Source organism: Benincasa hispida, chromosome 11, assembly GCF_009727055.1.
Source record: "Benincasa hispida cultivar B227 chromosome 11, ASM972705v1, whole genome shotgun sequence".
NCBI classification, from domain to species: Eukaryota; Viridiplantae; Streptophyta; class Magnoliopsida; order Cucurbitales; family Cucurbitaceae; genus Benincasa; species Benincasa hispida.
The window spans coordinates 84,201,738-84,218,687 of record NC_052359.1 but is presented as its reverse complement, the minus strand read 5'-3'; the positions used below and the strand labels follow the sequence as shown (position 1 = coordinate 84,218,687).

Genomic DNA, 16,950 nt, shown 5'->3' with positions numbered 1-16,950 from the left:
AGTATCTTATAAATATTACCTTGTCTTTGTTATTAATGTTGTTATGAAGTCCTTTTTGTATCGGGTGCACCTTCTCCACTTGTCAACCTTTTTAAAACACGTCCAATGCAATCTTCCTATCTTCCTTCCAAATCTCCAAGAATCAAAATTTAGCCTTGCACGTCAAACTTGAACCTAACAAATGAAAAACTTCACTCAAAATAAGTGTTGAATCAAAACAAATATCAATCCAAACAAATATCACAATAAACCCTGTCCTTAGATTTTGTATGAGTCAATATCAAGGAATAATAGCTTTTTTTAGAGCTATCACATAATTAAGCTATAATCTCAAACCATTAAACTAAATCTCGAAACTAACATACCTTAGCAAAGATTATAACATATGGTGGATAATTTACAAAAAGGAATATGCGACTGAGTTAGTAGTTACTCCATAGTTCTTGACCCAAAGTTAGTAGTTACAAAGGATCCAACTTCATTAACAATAGGAAAAATATTTACATACTACATATCAAAACAATTACTCCATAGGAGCTCCATAGCCCTCTATTTTCAAGCCGAGATCTATCATATCATCTCAGTTTCACATCTTTAATCACTGTTGTAAATGGCCGGTAAATTTGCTTTTCTCACTCTCTTCTTCTTCTTTCCTTTCGTTTTCTTCCACTTCTTACCTATGTCTATCCAGGTCCTGCTTCCGTTTCCAAACATTCTTCAAGCTTATGGCTCTCTTTCAAACCCTAGCAAGAGATGGGGTGAACTCTTCTTTCTTTCCTATACTCCATTTTGGCTCACTCTTTGCTGGGGAATTGTGGTTCCTTTCAAACTCTACGAGGTCTGCTTAAATTTTACTTTTCTCCTAATTCTATTTTTCTGCATTTCGATGGATTGTGAAAAGTGTTTGATGGGTTTTACTTATTTCTTTAGAAGGGTTTGATTATTCGGTTTATTGCTGAACTAAGCAGAAGTTTCTTTATACGTTTCTAGATTTTATCTTCTTCTCGGTTCACATTAGGTTTGGCTTTTTGAAGAAGTCAACAATGAAGAAAGGGGCATATTGTTGATTTATACATCTGGGGATTTGACAACTTTCGAAATGGAAATTTGTATTTAATTTGATGAGTGTCATTCAAACAAGTGACGTTTAAACTGTTCTATCTTTCGTTTTCTGTCCAATATTAATAATGAAGACGATTTCTTCTTCTTCTTCTCTATTAGACCTTTACTTTCTATGAGTTCAATAAAGTGCGTGAGAAGAGTGTCGTCGTGATCGATGTTCTTATTGACACAGAGGTTTACGGAATTGGAATATTTGCTTCTTGGATATTATTAGCAGCACTTCCTTCCTTTTTGATACCGGTGGTGTGGCCTGGAGAGGTATCAATTTACTAGCACTTCATTTAAATCTGTATGATTCTATTACAAAAGTTCATTCGCATGTTTGTTTCTGTGAACTTGTGGATAATACGGATCCACATAATTCTTATCCAAGATTGATGGTTCTCTTAAACCGATATGAAACTGAATATTAGTCACAATAAATAAATCGAGATATGATCAATTGAAGACAAAGAGGAAGGAATACTTATGATCAATTCATCACCTGTAACTTGAGGTGCTCAAAGTGACGAAGATAAAGTGATCATATTTACTTGGAATTTGTTGCAGGCTGACCCCAGTTTGCCTTGGAAAGATCGATATTGGGTGAAGGTTAGTTCTCTACCTTTTGTATGTGGATTACTCTTTTGTTTTTGTAAGTTAGCAATTCAGAAGAAGCAGCTATATCATCAAAGCTAATCTACAATAAATATTAAATAAAAATAAAACAGAAATAATTTAAGAAAATGTATTACGACAATCTGACTCTTGCTAGAGCCCAATTAACCCCTACAACCTTGTATCTAAGGTTCAATCTAGCCTTATCGAAGAATACAATGTTATCGGAGTATTAATACAAGGGAAAGTTGAGATCAGATGGATTGATCTTCTGGGATATGCAATCTGGTGTATCAAAATACCATAAAAAAATTGGTATTTCTAATTTATCCATTGGGATTGGCTCTTCTTCTTCTGTGAATATAGTTCAGAAGAGGAACCCACCTCCTAAAAATCCCAACCCAAATCAGAACAACAATCAGGCATAACACACCAATAGTTAGAGAGGAGGATGATCTCGAGTCATACCTCTAAAACAAGAAGAAAGCTGAAGAACGATCGACGGCGAGTGAAGAAAGCTGAAGAACGATCGACAGACGGTGATGGAAGAAAGTTGATAACGATCGACGGACGACGAGGGAAAGGTTTAGGGATTGGGCGAGGTAAGGTTTAGTGACGGTACGACAGAGAAGGGTTTGGGCGTAAAAAAGAGAAGGAGCGCGCGATTTAGGGATATATTATTTACTAAAATATGAAAAAAAAACATTACACCTTTAATGTTGGTTTTAAACCAACATTAAAGCCCATCTTCAATGTCGGTTTAAAACCGACATTAAAGATCCATTTTTTTTTAAACCGACATTATACATCTGATTTCACTTTTTCCAATCGATATTAAATCTCGAATTTCTTCTAGTGGTAACAAAATACCGCTTTTGCATAATCAAGATTTTTTTTTTCTTTTAAGAAAATTGTGCATAATCAAGATTAATTGCTTGCTGCCATCGAGTGCACTCTTTCTTTTTCTTCTTATTTTTTTAGAAAACTGTACTTTTGAATTTGGTGCATTGGTGTTTTTTAAAAATTAATAAGTGAATTAGCAGAAATTCAATTGAATGTAAATATTGGAGAAAGACCTTTTGAGGATAAAAGACAAGATTTTTTTTTTAAAAAAAAATATTTTTTTTATTTTGTATAATTTGATAGGTTACAAAAAAACAATGTCTTCACCTTCTACAACTAAAGATTCGCCAAGTCCAAATATAACTCCAATTTCAAGTCCAATTCTAAGTCCAAGCCAAAATTCAACACCAGATTTTAACTTTAGGCTCCTCAAATGAAGATAATTTGAGTGTTGATGATTGTGTTATTCTTGGTGAGGACAATGAGAATGGATCTTTAAAGAGGAGATTGACATCAGTTGTTTGGAACCATTTTAAGAAGCAAAAAATAAATGGAGTAGATAAGGCGCTTTGTAATGATTGCAAACAAAAATTAGGAGGTGAGAGTAAAAATGGAACCAAACATTTGCATGACCGTATTAAGATATGCCCTTATAAAGGACAAAAGGATATACGAAAATCCCCATTGAATCCTAATAGAGAGAAGAACAACACATTGAGTTTATATAATTTTGATTAGGACGCTGTAAAAAGAGTGTTAGCTAGGATGATAATCAAACATGAATATCCTCTCTCGATAGTTGAACATGAAAGTTTAATGAATTGTAATATCATCAAAGTTATTTAAGATGGTGTCAAGACACACAAAGAAGGAAATCTTAAAGATTTACGAGACTGAGAAGTTGAAAACCATGATGTTGTTGAATGAGATGAATGGAAAAATTACCCTTAAATGAACATATGGACTTCAAACACCAAACAAAAGGTTATATGATTGTCATTGTACATTTTGTTGATGATAGTTAGGTCTTGTGAAACAAAATAATCAGATACATCTATTTAACATTCTAGAGTACTTAATTTCTAATTATTTGTACATAGATTGATTTTATATTTTCAAATATATGTTTTAAGTTTATATATGTCTATTCTCCACACACTTTTGAGATACCTCACGGAGAAGTAATGAAATATTTGTTAGACTAGAATATCAACTGAAAATTGTCAATATTGTACAAATAATTCCATAGTTAATATGCTTATTGATAATCTATTTGAAAATTTAATCTTAGATGAGAGTTTATTTCATATACGGTGTTGTGCTCATATTCTAAATTTAAGTCTGAAAGATGGGTTGACAGTGATAGGAAATGAGATTGAAAGAGTTCGTAGAAGTGTGAGTTTTTTGGTACATAAAAAAAAAAATAAAGAGAAATCTGAGGAAACTGCTCGTCAATTAAATATATATGATGGTAGGATGTTGAGTCTTGATTGTTATACTAGTGAAATTCTACATATTTTATGTTAGCCACCACATTGAAGTATAAGACAATTTTTTATCGATTGAAACCATGAGAATTAAAGTTAAAATGTTTACCTTTAGATCAAAATTGGGTATTGGCAAAAGAGATATGTGAGAAACTGATAATATTTCATCACGTGACTGAAATATTTTCTGGAAATATTCTATTATTTTTTTTTCCCAAAAATTTTTAAATTGAAGTTGACTATTTCTGAATGAATGAATTTTAGCTTCCAAGACATAAGAGACATGGCTTCAAATATGATTTCAAAGTTTAATAAGTATTGGAAGAAAATTCATGGTGTAATGGTCATAGCTGCAGTTTTAGATCCACATTACAAATTGAAGTTGATTGAGTTATACTTCTCTAGAATTTATGGAGATACTCTTTTCAAGAGATGGAAAAGATTAAAAATATTTGTTCAGATTTGGAGAAAGAATATTAGCTGAAGCATAAAAGTGAAAGTGATGATTCTCGCTCTAAAAATTTAAGTGGAACATCAAAGAATATTGAATTTGATGATGATTATGACTTGTTTGTATCAAATTCTAATAAGATGAATTAGAAGTAATAATTTGATGCATATTTAGATGAACCTATATTACCCCGATCATCTAACTTTGACATTCTGAGTTGGTGGAAATCGAATGGGGTCAAGTATCCATTTTATAAGAAATTGCTATAGACATATTAGCCATCCCGTTATCTAGTGTTGCATCAAAGTCTGCTTTTAGTATCTGTGGTAGGATTGTAAGCCCACATCGTAACAAACTTCATTTGAAGATAATAAAGGTTTTGATGTATGCTCAAAATTGGATTGCAACTGAAGTTTTGACAATTATGTTAGTTTATTTATATTTACCTATATTTAACATTTAATATATAAATAAAATTCTTTTGTATTATAAATATGTGACAACATAAGGTATTAGTACGAAAAAAATAAATGGTTAAACATTTAGCAACTGTTTTAGAAGATGCACTCTGATGAAGATGAGTGATGACTAAGGTATATACTCAAGGATTAACATTATTTTGTTATTACTTTGTTAAGTGGTTTTGTTGTCTACTTATTTTTTATGACATTATTTGTTAATTATATTTTAAATATAGAAATAATACTCAAAACTAAGGACGGAATGATGTCGAGAAAGGAGAAAAGATAAACATAAAGTCACCTGTGTGAAGAGAGAAGGACGAGCAAGTTTATGATTGTGGTTGTTATATAAGACATTTGACTTTATTTTATTTCAAACTTTTATTTGAACTTTATATAATATAAGTTGTAAAGTTATTTCATGGATTTTTGAGGTTGTGAATTGTGTTTATTTCATGGATTTGCATATATTAAATTTTGTTTGTTTTGTTTTTGTGGACTAGTGCATTCTAAACAAAGTACCTCAAATTTTAAAAAAATGTTATTACGTATATCATATAACATTTTAAATGGGATCCTCAGGGGGAGTTGATAGAGGAATCCCCACCGGGATTAAAAAGGGAAACGGGGAATCCCCACCCCATCCCCACCTTCAAATGGTGGGCACAGGGGTAAATTCCCCCATTGGGGATGGGGACAGGGAATCCCCCCAGCCCCGTTGTCAACCCTAATTTTAGCATTTCTTTGTAAAGATTTCAAAACGTGGTTTGGATACAAAATACTTGTATATATTAGAAAAAAAATCAAAGAAGTATATAGATACAAGTGTGTTTACCGACCAAATTTTAAAAATAAAAATCAAAAAATAAAATAGTATTATTAAGTAATATACATTATAAATGTAATATTAGTGTAGATATCCTAATTTCATAAACCTTTCATTGAATTCCATGTTGTAACATACACCTTCCATTAAATTTTATATTATAACACACACCATTCTATATCCTATAAATAGTGGTGCCTTTGTAAGACACGTCGTTGCCTTTTTGGCCCTTAATCTCAAATTAATTAATTTTAATTAATTAATTAATTAATCAATATTTTGATGATAGCAAACTCAATTTTTAACTACTGAAAATCTTCTTGTTTTAGTCTATCCATAACGTAGAGCTCGGAACAACGATTCCAACACCTCTTGAATCACTCAAATCAGAGCTAAAACGAAGACGATATGACCGAAACAAGTCTATAGAGAAAATACCATGGTGGATGACGTGGCATAACCAGACCATTTGCATGTAGACATGTGACAACATATTAGTTGAATGATGGATCATTAAGAGTTAACATATGGACTTTTGATTTTTGGATTTATTTAAAATAAAAAATTGAAATTTAAAAGGAAAATAAATTTAATATTATTTTATGTTTGTGTCTAACGGCTAGTTTTTTTACACATGGTATGTTTTTTATTTTTGGATTGACTTTAAAGAGAATAAATTTAAAAAGAAAATGAATTAAAAGGAAAATGAATTTAATATTATTTTATGTTTGTGTCTAACGGCTAGTTTTTTACACATGGTATGTTTTTTATTTTTGGATTGACTTTAAAGAAAATGAATTTAATATTATTTTATGTTTGTGTCTAACGGTTAGTTTTTGACACATGATATGTTTTTTTATTTTTTGGATTAATTTTAAAAAGAAAATGAATTTCAAAAGAAAAGGAATTTAATATTATATTTTGTTTGTATCTAACGACTAGTTTAATTTAAAATCTCCACCATTGATTTTTCTTTTCCTTTCCAATGGTCCAAATTAATTGTAGTTTCTAAAAATTTTTCCATCTCTATATAAACCATCTTCCTCTCCAATTTTTAAACCAAAAAAATTTTATATTTCATAATCCTCCAAAACTCAAAAGTTCCATTGTTACTCTCTCTAAGTTCCCAATTTTTTTTTTCTTTTAATCTTATTCTTGTATTGTGAGAACAAACTTGTTGAGTACTTAAATTTGTAAATCCACTCTAGTGAGAGTTGTATTGTGTTCTTCAAAAATTCCAATATTTGTAACGGATCGGGTTTGCTCTTGAACCCGTAAAAGGAGCGGTAATGTAACGGTTGGACTCTAATCCGTGGAAAGAGTCGAAAATTTATTCAAATTCCCAAAAGGCGCTTGGGGAGTGGAGTAGGTTGAGTTTGACCGAACCACTATAAAAATTACGGTGTCTTCTTCTCTAACTCTTTCCTTTTTATTTTTGCAATTAATTTAAGCAATTTATTGTATGTTTTAGTTTGTTCTTATTTATTTGCTAAAATTTGATAGAATTAAATTATAATATTTTTGTCATCTTATTTGTTACATAAATTGAATTTTTCTTATTATTTATAAAAAGTGTATTAATTAGTTTAATTGGGTTAATTTAGAAAAAAAAGTTTAATTAAACCATATTCATCCCCTATAGGCTTGCCATATCGATCCAACACACGCCACAATTGAATTCAATTGTTCTCTCTACTTTTTTCTCTTTATTTTATTCTTTACTTTGCTTCTTTTTGTTCTTGTTTTGTTCTCATATTGCTCTAATTCTATAACTCTTTATCAATACGAGTCTCTACCACTTTGAAGATTTTGTAGGGATTGGATTTGATTCATTGGAATATCAAGAACGCTAAAGACTCGCCAGAATTTTCTCCACAAATGTTAGGTATTTAGAATTTTGTTAAAATATGGTGAGAATTTCGATTTTGGTGATTTGGTCTTATTTGCATTAGAAGAAACAAAATTATTATTTATACTTATGTGTTTGATGTATTCATCATTGGTTTTCTGAAAAGCACCTAAAAAATGCTTTTCTCGCCTTCGAATTTGGAGCTAAAATTGCTAGTTTACATAATTTGATATGGTTTATTGAGCCAATTTCAGGATACCGAGTTACTAGGGCTAGTTGAACTTATTTGGATAAAAACTTGATGCAAATGTCTAAAAACAAAGGCTTCAAGACCATCCAATACAAGGAGAAGTGAAAGAGCAAGTTGGGCAAATCACTACGGAAGAAAAATAGGGCAACGTTGAAATGCTGCCAATAGCGTTGTGATGCTACGATATGAAGGCAACTATTATCTACATTAGTGTCGCGACGCTGCTTATAGCGTTGCGATGCTGTGGGTGCTACTCATAAAATAAGTCTTCTACCAACATTTAAAAGGGGAGGCCAACTTGGTGAAATTTGGAGACTTAAATTGAAAGAGATCCTCTAGAGAATGAAGCTATCACTGAGATCAATTCGAAACTCAACAACGAAGGTTCAAGAGATCGAGATCATGACACAAACGGTGAAGGGAAATCGTGTTTGTAAAACCCGAGTTTTAATTACCTCACTTAAATATGTTTAAGGATAAGGAAGTGAAAAGGGAAATGTTTAAGTATGAGGATCTTAGCTCTCGGGTGTTTAATAAGCTAGCCTTGCAAAAAAAGAAAATTTGGCTAAGTGTTGGTCGTGGAAATGGTGGCTGAGCATCGAGTAAGCACAAGGCAGGCAACGAGTAAATGCCACTGAGCATTGAGTTTGAGCAATCAAGGAAGGGTCGAGCGTCAAGTATAAGCGATCGAGGAAGGGTTGGCATCAAGTATCCCATCGAGTATTCAGTAGAGAACCATCGAAATTTCCATCAAGTAATGACCCTTTCCCATCAAGTTTTTCCATCGAAGATTGAATTTGCTCGAAATGTTTAGCTTAAAATTTTCTTTTAGTTATCCAAACAATGGCTCAATCTGGGCCCTTAATCTCCATTAATGGGTGAGGTGGCTTAAGGAGATTTCATGCATAGGGGCTGAATGATAGTATAAAAAGGGAAGAGAAGCTCAAGAGCTCGTTTTGGACGATTCCTTCGAGCAAATGAGGCGAACTTAGTACCGTTGGAAAGTTCTATGAGTATAGTTTCTGAATCCAAGCCATTAGAATGAAGTCTCACTAGAAGAAGGTCGGAGAATGAAGGAAGTATCGATGGGTTCTATTTTTGGGCGAATCCAGGCCGTCGACGAAGAAATCAAGATCTAGGTTGAACCACATGAAATTTCAAGCTAAAAACTTAAGGTAATATTGTTATCACCTTTATGAGTAAGTTTATAGAAGAAACTTTTTCAAGATAAGGTCTGGGGTTTGAGTTACGTATTTTGGAAACTAAACATAGAAAGTGTTGAACAAGTAGGCAGCTTTGCAATTTAGGGCCATTGGGGAAGATTTAAAGTTCTAGATCAAACCATGAAGAGTTTTATGCTGAAATTTTGAGATAACATTGTTAACACAATTCGAAGAATGTTTGAAGAAGGAATTTTCTTAAAATGAGTTTTAGATTTCGAGTTATTGACATTAGAACCTGAATCTGGAATTTGTTGGGCGAACAGGCATACTTGCTAAACATGGGTTTGGCACCCAAAAAATCCTACTAAGTACTGGGTGTGGTCGTCCGAAAGGAGGCAATCAGCTGAAGTCTAAACCTTTTTAAATTTGACTAAGTACCCGACACCCTAAAGTAAGTTACGAAGAATTGAAAACGAAAGGAATAAATGTGAGCTTAATTTTGAAACATGGGTCTTGCACTTTTCTACAGGAAACTAGTTCTTGGAGAGAACTTTCTGAACAGGAAATGGCTTTCAAGGTGGGAATGGGTGAAGTCATTTCAGCTCATGCAGTAGAAGATATCAAGCTATTTTTTGGAGAGTATTTTATCTTACTTAGGAATGTGTATTATATGCCTAAGATGAAAAGAAACTTAATCTCTATTTTCTGTTTGCTAGAAAATATGTACAGAATATCTTTGAATCTAATGAAGTATTTGTTTTTCTCAAGAGGTGTTCATATTTGTTATGCAAGACTCAAAAATAACTTGTACATATTAAACCCAACTGAAGTAAAGGTCATTCTAAATATAAAGATGTCTAAAATGGCTGAGACTTAAAATAAAAAACAAAAAAATTCTCCTAATGCCTATCTTTGGCACCTCAGACTTGGTCACATTAATCTCAATAGAATTGAGAGATTAATAAAAGAAAACGGTCATCTAAGTCAATTAGAAGATAGTTCTTTACCTCCATGTGAATCATGTCTTGAGGAAAAAATGACAAAAAGATCTTTTTCTAACAAAGGTATTCGTGCCAAAGAACCTCTATAAAAACACGAGGAGGCTATCAGTATATCGTCAGTTTTGTTGATGATTACTCGAGATATGGCTACATTTACTTAATCAGTCACAGGTTTGAAACTCTTGAAAAGTTCAAAGAATTTAAGACCGAAATAGAAAATTTGTTAAGTAAAAGAATTAAAACATTTTGTTCTGATCAAGGTGGTGAGTATATGGATTTACAATTCCAGAACTATCTAGTAGATCATGGAATTCAATCCCAACTCACAGCACCTGGAACACCACAACAAAACGGTATTGCAGAAAGGAGAAATCGAACCTTGTTAGACATGGTCCAGTTGATGATGAGTTATGCTAAGTTATCTCAATCTTTTTAGGAGTATGCAGTACAGATTGCAATATATATTCTAAACATTGTTCCTTCAAAAAGTGTTTCAGAAACACCATATGAGTTGTGGCAAGGACGCAAAACTGGTTTACGTCATTTTCATATATGAGGTTGTTCAGTACATGTGTTGGTACAAAATCCTAAGAAACTGGAAACACGTTCAAAGTTATGCCTCTTTGTAGGATACCCCAAAGAAACAAAAAGAGGATTTTTTATGATCCCTAAGAAGACAAAGTATTTATATCGACAAACGCTACATTCTTGGAAGAAGATTATATAAAAAATCATCTACCTCACAGTAAACTAATATTGCAAGAAATGACCAAAGATGCTATAAAAATATCAACAATAGTTGTTAATCAAGCTGGTCCATCAACAACTGTTGTTGTCCTATCACATCCATCTCAAGATTTGAGTATGCCTTGACGTAGTGAAAGGTTTATTCAACAACCTGAATGCTATATGGGTTTAACAGAAACTCAAAACATCATACATGATGATGGATTAGAGGATCCATTAACCTTTAAAAGGAAATGGAAGATGTTGACAGGGAACAGTGGATAAAATCCATGGAAGTTGAAATGGAATCTATGTACTTCAATCTGTCTGGGAACTTGTAGATCAACCACGTGGGGTTAAATCTATAGGCTGCAAATGGATCTACAAGAGAAAACGAGACCAAACTGACACGTGCAAACCTATAAAGCCAGACTCATGGCAAAAGGTTTTACCCAAAGAGAATGGGTTGACTATGAAGAAACCTTTTCTCCTGTTGCCATGATAAAATCGATTAGGATACTTATATCCATTGCCACATATTATGACTATGAAATATGGAAAATGGATGTCAAGATAGCTTTTATAAATGGCCATCTTGATGAAAGTATTTTTATGTCTCAACCAAAAGGGTTCATCGAACAAGGACAGAAGCAGAAAGTCTGTAAGCTTAAACAATCCATTTATGAGTTAAAACAAGCTTCAAGATCCTGGAATATAAGATTTGATACTGCGATCAAATCTTATGGCTTTGAACAAAATGTTGACGAACCTTGTGTATACAAAAAGATAGTCAACAAGACTGTAGCATTCTTAGTTCTTTATGTTGATAATATCTTGCTCATTGGGAATAAGATAAACTTCCTTGCTGACGTAAAGAGATGGTTAGCAACACAATTCCAAATGAAATATTTGGGTGATGCTCAATATGTTCTAGGAATATAGATCTTTCGAAATCGAAAGAATAGAACCCTAGCACTATCTCAGGCATCTTATATTGACAAGATGTTGTCGAGATATAATATGTAAAATTTCAAAAGATGTATGTTACCTTTTAGACATGGAATTCATTTGTTAAAGGAACAGTGTCCTAAGACACCTCAAGATATTGAGGAAATGACAAGAATTCCATACGCATATGCAGTTGGGAGTTTGATGTACTGTTATGTACATGCCCTGGCATATGCTTTGCAGTTGGAATCGTCAGTAGGTTCCAATCCAATCCAGGACACAGTCATTGAACTGTTGTCAAAAATATCCTCAAGTATCTAAGGATAAATGAGGGACTATATGCTTGTGTATGGACCTAAGGATTTGATCCTTACTAGATACACTGATTCTAATTTCCAGACTGATGTGGATTTAAGGAAATCTACTTCAGGATCAGTTTTCACTCTCAATGGAGGAGCTATAGTTTGGAGATGCATTAAGCAAAGTTGTATCGTTGGCTCCACAATGGAAGTAGAATACGTAGCCGCATGTGAAGCCGCTAAAAAAGCAGTATAACTACGCAAATTCTTGGCTAACTTGGAAGTAGTTCCAAATATGCACTTACCTATCACACTGTATTGTGAAAATAGTGGTGTTGTTGCCAACTCGAAAGAACCATGGAGTCACAAACGTGAAAAACATATTGAGAGAAAGTATCATATCATCAGAGAGATAGTAAACTGAGGAGACGTGATCGTCACAAAGATAGCCTCTGAAGACAACCTTGCTGATCCATTTATGAAGGCCCTCTCGACTAAAGTGTTCGAGGGTCACCTGGTTGGATTAGGACTCCGAGCAACATAATCAAGGCAAGTGGAAGAATATCTATGGTATTAAAGATGCCCTAGTTTATTGTATTTTCTCTTTATGTTTCTCAGCATTGTATTGTATATATTTGTTTTCACTGAAGTTTTAGTCCAAGTGGGAGATTGTTGGGAATGTCCTAGAACTTTTAGTTCGTAAATTTTTTATTGAACATTCTATTTATCAATAAAATGTTATTGAGTATTTTATTCAATAAAGTTTTTGATTTTCCATTCTATTATGAAAATCCAATAAACATATTCATGGCTATAGTATGAATACTTTAACTTTATGTGGTGACATAAACAAGATCAAGTTAATAGTATATAGCCTAAATGGTCTATAAATATATGGATGAAATTGAGTATCTCATCCTGGTAACACTATTGGATGCAACCTATTTTGTATAGGTAATACAAAGGATGTGATCCACAGATCATTCATGTAGAGACATGTAAGTGGGGACATCCTATGTAATGAGTTTGCATATAAACTGAACCACGAAACAATCACTTTTCTTTATAACGACCGTTTATTGTTAAAATTAATTATTTCATACTTAAGTAACCTAGGATAACTCGATCTTAATCCTGAGCTAGCTATGAACTCCTGTTTATTTGGGATTATCCTTTGATCTGCATGGGTGAGAGTAGTCCAACAACACTACTCAATAAGCCTTCCATTTTGGGGATAAGACCGGATGGATGGATGGGGAGATAACTCTGCAAGATGGAATTTACTCCTACCCATTTTAGGGTTACCAGATGGTTGTTCTCTTAAGTGTTGATTCCAGGTCTTGAACAAGCAGGCCCCGCCTTCTCATGATAGAGAATAACGTGATTCACAAGTAATATTATGAATCCAAATTGTTCATTAAAGGGTCAGTGGAAACTTAAGAAACAAGATGTATTTACAGGGGTAAAACGGTAATTTTGACCCAACTGTAATTACGAATGACATGTGAAGGATTGACTTATTGATTATGGTTTATATGGACAAAAATATATATACAGTGAGGAGAGTGCAACTATCAAGCGATAATGGTGTGTCTTGATAGTTAACGAATAGTAATTAATTTGTTAGTAATTAATTCGATTAAAGAATTTTAACGAATTAATTACAGATCGTTGGAGCTCATGATCTGTAGGTTCATTAGGTCCCTCTACTAGCTCATTAAATTGGAATAATAAATTGAGTATTGATTAGGGTTATGAATTTAAAATGTTCAAATTCAATTTTTAGGGTTTTCGATTGATTGTATATGATACAATTATAAACGTTTAATTTAATTGAAGTTAAACGAAATTAGAAAATCAATTAGTATTTAAATTATGATTTAAATATAAAATTGATTAATTGGTGATATCAATATTTTATCAATTTAATATTTAGATGTTAAATTAATATTAATTAAAAATTAGTTTTATTTAATTAATTATTTTTAATTAATTTTATAAAACTAATTTTAATAATAAAATAATAATGATTTTTGAAATCATTTTTTAGTTAGTGGATTTTTTCAATTTTTGGGAAAAATCCACTAACCTTTATGTTAGATAATCACCAAATTCCATTTCTGTTTTGCAATGATCTTCAAGCTGGAGCTGTTCTTCATGCAACCATATACATTTGCATGAATTCTTCCTATATATAGAAACTCCATGCATGAAGATCAAAGAGGATACTGAGATATACTTTCTGAATTGGTAACCTGAAAACCCTACTCTTATTCTTCATCAATACAACTTGTTTATGTGTTTCCATCACACGTTCCATATTGAGCATAGTAGAGAAGATCTCGGTGGCAGTCCTCTTGCTACTTCAAGCTCTATCTTGGTGGATTTCAGTCAAATTTATGAAGGATAACTTCAAAGGTAATATGTGTTTCAAACTCTCTTTTGAATATCATATGAACAACATGCTTGAAATTCAAATTAAATGTAGTTTAAGTGCTTATTGATTCCATAATATTCCATTGCATGATATATCATTCATTCTCATCAATCTTAAAAGAAGTTCCCAAAGACTGTGAGTGACTCTAATGTTTACAAATGTTTATGAATGATTTAGCAAGTCATACTTTAATGAAAGTTACTTATTGATAGCCAACCTCAAACGTTTGCCAAGCTATTTACTTTACTGATGTTTACGTATGCTTGATAGATTAATAACTTATAAAGTATGGATAGGTATGGTCCAGGCATGATGTTCTTAAGTAATTAATGTCTAGTGCTTATGAAGTATGTTGCCCTAGACACAGCTTGAATGGTTAGCGCCTGCTAATAGGGAAAGCTAAGTCTATAAGACAAAGCTAAATGTGATGTTTATGTGAATGACTCCTAGTAAAGTATGTTTAGCTCAATACCTTGAAGTGGTAACCGAGCTTAAAGGTGGTTTAAGATATGATCCTAGCTACGTACACATAGGGCCAATGGGACTAGAAAGGTGATGGACGGAGGAGCCACATCCCAGGAGATGAATTCAAGTTTTAGTAAAACTTGTTAAAGAAGAATGCTATACATTGAGTTGGTTCTGCATTAGTAAGAACTATGAAGAGTGATAAACTATGTGATTTCAACGATAATTATTGATAAGTTTATATGTTTTCAAACAATTAAGTTTCATGAGATTGCTTAGCATTTTCCTCAAGTATGTACTTGTTTTATCGAATGCCAAGGTGATACGTTAGCCTTATTTCAGATTAAGTATTCTATGTTGAAGCATGTGTTCTAAAGACTGTAGCTAAGTTTCTACAAATGCTAAGCTTAAAGCTATATTCTGAAAGATTCATAATATATATGATTTTAAAACATGATATGTTTTTAGTAAGTTAGATACTTAAAGCATGGAAGGTGTCTAGGAAGTATCTAAGGTGTTGATGGTACTTAGTAACTCCACGTGCACGTAGAAAGTTCTGAAGAAGAGGCTGAAGTATGGGTCTCTTAGGCCATATTTGAGAGGCTAAAGTATGGGTTTCTTAGGCCATATTTCAGTAACCTGAGGTCGAAGTATGGGTCTCTTGGCGTGATACAGACATTGCGAGCTTGAGCGATGAATGCTCATTCTTAACTAAGATTTAGGAAGTATTTACAGAACGTTATTATGTTTTATGTTTCAAGTGTTATGCAAGATGTTCGATGAGTTACAATTAAATACATAAGTAATGGTCAAAAGTGACACACCTCAAATAAAGTTATAGTGGAAGTTGGATCGGAGGGTCCCTCCCCAACCAAGCTTTAGTTCAGTAAAGTTATGCTCAAGAGCAGACCAAAGAAGTCACTCTTTTGTAAAGATATTTAATGTGGAAGCTGAGGCCTAAGGGCCTCCCAGAGATGATGTCTATGATGCCTATGTTATGTTTAATTACTAGTTGAGAAGTTTTATGTAATTACTTGCTTGACTAATTTCTCAGTTTTTAGCTACGCTTTTCAGTTCATGATCTCTTTGTTAAGCATGATTGATGTGTATATCTTTTACATTCAAAGGTTAGTCACTCACTGGGATTTTAGCTCACTCTGTTTAAATGTCTTCTCCACAGGTAGCAGTCACTCCCCAGAAAAAGACTCTGTTGTTGCTCTTCCACTCAAGACCGAAATGTTAGGAAGCCTAAGCGTGGGTTATGTATAAAGTAGTATGCATGTATTATGTCATGTAGGGACTACTTGAGTGTGTTGGGCTCACTACTTATGTAAAGTGTATATGTTGTATTATTGAAGAGTAACGTAGAACCCTATAAATGATTGTCATTGTCTTAAGTTATGATTAAGTATCTATGCATTTCAGGAATCTAAGTTAGGTTAAGCAGGTTAGTACATAGTAAGTGCCAGCGAGAGGGTTGGTAACTGCTGCAGTCACACCTCCTTACAGATCATTTGGGAAATCTGGGAGGGGGTGTGACAGTGTTACCTTTCCATCTTTCTTCTTTATTCTCTATGGCAATTTTATGTGCTAGATCTCTAGTTTTTGTAAACATAAGTAGCTAAATCTCTCAATTCTAGGGTATTGTCTTTGCTATGAATTTAATTGATTAGTTCTTTGACGTTTGAATTGGTTGTCTGATGGTTGAATTTTAATTTCTCCATATGAATTTATTTATTTAATTGGCCATTGAACAAACATATTTTGGGCTAAATTTCATGCTTGAGAAAGAAAAGTTTGGCTGGAATTGAGCAATTAGACCAATATTTGATAATGTATGAGAATGATTAAAGGATAATAAGGTCTGCAAGCGAAGGAACGATAATGCGGTACTGTTATAACATTGAGGAAGAAATTTAATATGATGTAATTATGCTAGAATAGGTTAAGCTTAAAAAAGAATACCTTGATCATAGACTTCTAAGCTCATTCGATCTAAATAATTGATCTATATGTTAATAACTG

The 16,950-nt window shown here is 32.8% G+C and overlaps 1 long non-coding RNA gene across 3 annotated transcripts; it reads left to right on the top strand.

Moving 5' to 3' along the window:
- Positions 1-491: 491 nt before the first annotated feature.
- Positions 492-16,358, top strand: LOC120089901. 3 transcript variants are annotated; one of them, XR_005485345.1, is made up of 7 exons: positions 492-617; positions 692-838; positions 1,295-1,380; positions 1,672-1,713; positions 7,603-7,672; positions 14,166-14,441; positions 16,106-16,358. It is a non-coding gene; the product is annotated as an uncharacterized LOC120089901 (long non-coding RNA). The 3 variants fall into 3 exon arrangements; XR_005485344.1 differs by having other exon boundaries at positions 7,594-7,672; XR_005485346.1 differs by lacking the exons at positions 7,603-7,672; positions 14,166-14,441; positions 16,106-16,358 and adding an exon at positions 5,198-6,101.
- The last annotated feature ends 592 nt before the right edge of the window (positions 16,359-16,950 follow it).